The sequence below is a fragment of the Adiantum capillus-veneris genome, chromosome 20 (genome assembly GCF_014529385.1).
Source record: "Adiantum capillus-veneris isolate H3 chromosome 20, ASM1452938v2, whole genome shotgun sequence".
Lineage (NCBI taxonomy): Eukaryota > Viridiplantae > Streptophyta > Polypodiopsida > Polypodiales > Pteridaceae > Adiantum > Adiantum capillus-veneris.
Genome location: NC_140950.1, coordinates 66,489,428 through 66,493,958, shown reverse-complemented (window position 1 = coordinate 66,493,958; position 4,531 = coordinate 66,489,428). Strand labels below are relative to the sequence as shown.

Here is a 4,531-nt window from a genome sequence, read left to right as displayed (position 1 = left end):
GATCCCTCTTGAGGATAGGCCGCCTCGAATTCTTCCTGTTTTTTGACAAGGAAGGGCCTCAACAGCCGCCGCCGAGAGAGAGAGAGAGAGATAGACTGCGCACATGCACAGTAGCCGGTGTCAAAACGGTTGCCTGCACTGCCGACGGCTACCGGCGCATATCGAGCAGCTTTGAGGTGTCGTAGTGAGAGAAAGCAAGAGAGAGAGAAAGAGAGAGCTAAAAGTGCCTTCTGACAGAGTGCAGAACGCTGCAGCCCAATGGAGGATCTTCCAGCCAAGCAACCGGTGCTTCACTGCCAATAACTGTTAGGACGAGCTCCTCTCAGTTCCGACGATGAGGGTGAGCTGCCGATGGCTTCTGCGATTCAAACGGGCAGATGCATGCAGCGCTGGCACTGGGCCATAACCCTTTTTCCACCGCTTGAGACGCGGGGCGCACTGCATGTGCCTACGCTGAGAGAGAGAGAGAGAGAGAGAGAGAGAGAGAGAGAGGTGCATAAAAAGCTTGCATAGCCTAGTAAATTTGCTTGAGACAAAAATGAACCCCTTTGAAGAGAAAAAATCATGCAAAACCATTTTACCAAGGGCAGTAATACAGCCCTTGACATGAAAGCAACCATGACTAGAAGAATATAGCTTTTCTAATTATTCTGACCAAACTACAATGAATGATGGCTGACATTTCAAGGCTAGCATTTGCTACTTTGATTATCCTTCAATCCAAAAAGAAAGAAAAAAACAGACACAGATACAAGAGTCCAGAGAGAGAGAAGAGAAGGTGAGAAGACATGATCATTGCCGTCGTCTTGGCCTCACATCGACGTATTCGGCGAGTCACCTTAACATTGAATTGTGGAAGTATGAGTGTTGTATTGTCTGTGTGTGTGAGTGATATGAGGGAGGAGAGGATTGCCTTAAAACATTGTGTCATTTACAAGCCCTTGATGTACCTTTCCATATTGAGCTGAGCTTTGACATAGCCTCATGGCCCTCCATAACACAGCTCTCAGTAGTTGTGAAGGTCCATTACAGTAGCTTACCTTCCTTGACCATTCACTAGCTGCGAGAAGATGGCACTTGCACTTGGATCGTCTGAATCCTCGCTTACCGTCGGACTTTCGTGACCCACTTCCATCATCTTGCCACCTAGATCTGGTAGCTCTACTTCCTTCACTTTGGGATTGCTCACGTCAAGATCTCTCTCTGTAGAAGCCTCATGAAGCTGCAATGCATACTCCAAGTTCCATAGCACATCCCCCATCGTCGGCCTATCAAGGCCTGACTCCGCCAAACATTTCTCGGCGGTTTCACCGAATTTCTTGAGCGACTCTTTGCTGATTTTCCCTACCAAATATGGGTCTATAATCTGTTCTAGCATGCCTTTCTTCTGATGATTCATGGCCCACTCAGCCATATTGACTTGATCCCTAGGAAGGGTAGGGTTGATGGCCGACCGAGCGCAGAGCGCCTCCAGAAGCACAACACCGAAGGAATAAACATCTGATTTCTCTGTTAGCTGCTGCCGCCGGAAGTACTCTGGGTCAAGGTACCCAAAACTGCCCTTCACAGCTGTGCTCACATGTGTATGATCTAGAGAAGGCCCCGTCTTGGAGAGCCCGAAGTCGGACACTTTTGCGACGAAGTTCTCATCAAGTAAGATGTTTGTGGTCTTCACATCGCGGTGAATGATGCCATGAGCCGCACCGGTATGCAAGTAGTGAAGACCACGCGCGGATCCGATGCATATGTCAAGCCTCTGCTTCCAAGAGAGAGGAGGCAAGCCAGCCCCATACAGATGACCTCGAAGAGGACCATTTGACATATAATCATAGACTAGAATCATCTCATTGTGATCTTCACAGAAGCCAATAAGAGAGACAAGATGCCTATGCCGGAGCTTTGACAAGAGCTCGATTTCCGTCTGAAATTCTGTTATACCCTGCTCTGATGTGGGGTTGCCACGCTTCACTGCAATGGTTGTTCCATCATCACATACCCCTTTATACACTTTGCCAAAGCCTCCGACGCCTATCACATTATCCTCATTGAAATTGTTGGTCATATCAACAATCTCTGAGAAAGAAAAGTACCTGCAATTGTTGGAGGGCGCAGAGGAGACATAGCTGCTGGTGGCACTCTTCCGAGATGCCGATGAGAGCTTGCTAACCATAGATTGAGATATACCAGTTCTAGAATGAGTGGGTAAGGGTAGCCATGATGAGGTAGTCCTACCACTTCTTCCCCCTTTTCTTGATTTTTGTTGTCGTCGGCGTCGGAAACATACAAATCCTGCAATAATGGCGGTCAAAGCCACAATGCTCCCAATGACTCCACCAACCATAGCCATTTTATTGGTGCCAGTAGACCCAGAGCCTGCGGATGATTTCGACGCAGGTGCCGGAATCATGATTGGAGGGGGCGGCCCCTGCAAATTACCGGCCGTGTCATTCATCTTAAAGATTTCGATGCCATTGAGTATGGCATTGTAGAAGGATGAGTTTGTCGAATTGTTGGGATGGAGCTGCACAGAGATGGATGGCAAATCCGCACCTTGCAAAGTTAGAGAAAAATCAAGAACATTTGCAATGAGCTCATCTCCTGCTGCAGCAACAACATCATATGCCCCCATTGCAAGCGCATCGTTTACATAGATGTCAAACACCCTCATGTTGGGCTTGTCGTATTGGAACTCACAGAAGTGAAGGCGGAGATAGTATGTGAAATTGGTGTCAACAGAGAAGTTCCAAGTGAGGTTGAACTGCAAGTTGATCCCATTGTCATTTGACATGAATCGTGCAGAGTTGTAGACATCTATCGGGGCCGTGTAATTGTCGAGATTCCCATACGACACAGGGTCCTCTGCCGAAGCAGAGACTCCCTGGACGGCCCCAATAGTATAGGCAAGATCTGTTTGCCATAGCCTGCCAAGATCATCTTTCCCTTCCACAACAGTTTGCCCTCCCACATTTAACCTGTACAAGGTCTCCATAGCCGTTCCTCGGAGAGGAAACGGTATGATTTCCCCTAGACCCACTGCATTGAGAGAACTCTCATACAGGTTGTCCGGCATGGACAAAATCTCTATGCCATTCACCATAGCATACGCATTGTTCGCCATGCCTGGGATGAAGCTAAGTGTGAAGAAATCTTCGGTTGTATTGACAGAGAACTCTTTAAATACATACGCGAGATTATCTGCGTACATCAGATCAGAAAGACTCACATTGCTCATCAATATGTATGCATCCACATGGACCGAGACAATTGCATCTGCTGGAGCAAATGTGGAGAAGGCAAAGGGGTAGAAGTAGAGGCGAACCGAATGCCGCCCAGGCGAAACAGGGAACGAGTATGTTGCCGGAGATGTGAAAATGCGTGCCTTTGAAAAGGGGATGACATCAGGGATGTTAACATCTTGAATGGTTGTTGAAGCTGATGTATCCTTGCCAGAGTTGAGACTCAGGAAAGAGGCGGCGGTGCCACCGCCATCTCCAACCCATACTCGGCCTTGACCATCGGTGACGTTGTTTGCCTCGCCGCATGCTATGCGATGCTCATCCTGTGGTTTGAAAACCATTGCGGACGAAGCCGAGCAAGCGAAAGACAATGTGATGAAGATGAGGAGGGCTATGCTGGAGACAAGGCGACGGCGGCCATCAGGGTGGAAGAAGTGCGAATGTACCTTGGAGAGGCCCATCTTCTGGCTATGGTGATGAAGAATTAGGCTGGCATTAGCATTTTGAAGAGAGAGCCAGCTCCGATCATGGAGATAAGCGCTGTAGCAGGGTTTCAACACAGCCCGGTTTCCCACGTCAATCTGTCATAAAGCTGCAAGATGTTTTTCTTCTCTTCCTTCAACAAAATTGCCCTCTTTGCTGGCAATGGAAGGAAGGCTTGGAGCAGGAAAGCTCTCTTACTGACTATGGCAATGGAAGGTGTAGGCAGAGTTTGGATCAAGTACTATCATCATCATCCATGCCGTTGGTGAAGCAATCAAAAGAGGGAATGTTTCTAGCAATGCCCTCTGCTTTCCTGATTTGTTGGCTATGGCAGCTATCTGCAAATTTGGAAAATTCATGCATTGGTGGGCTATCAATGGGTACCAAACGCATTATGCCAATTCGACCCCTATTTCCATGTCAACGGTGTGTGTGCGCGCGCGCGCGCGCGTGTGTGTGTGGGTGGGTGAGAGAGAGATATTACAAACAAAAAAGTGTGTGTGTGAGTGAGTGAGAGATAGAGAGAGAGAGAGAGAGAGAGCAGGAGGGGTGCACTAACGTGGGTGTCACAAATATGTTTTTGGCACGTCCAGGGACGGCGACACCATCCACATTTAGACTCCTAGCTAACCCACTTTTAACCTTTTGCAAACACATGCCACCAATTTACACGTACTTATGAAGACGATGAAAAATCTAAAATTTTTATGGCATTTTGTTTTATTCAATCCAACAAATCCTTCTTAGCAAAACTCCTATGGTGATGGTGACGGTCTAGCGATGGGATTTGATGGGCATTTTTCCCCTTCTTT

At 47.8% G+C, this 4,531-nt stretch overlaps 1 pseudogene; it reads right to left on the bottom strand.

Annotated features, from left to right (window-relative positions):
* Window positions 1–660: 660 nt before the first annotated feature.
* LOC147432644 (receptor-like protein kinase FERONIA pseudogene) lies at window positions 661–4,231 on the bottom strand (annotated as a pseudogene).
* Between the last annotated feature and the right edge of the window lie 300 nt (window positions 4,232–4,531).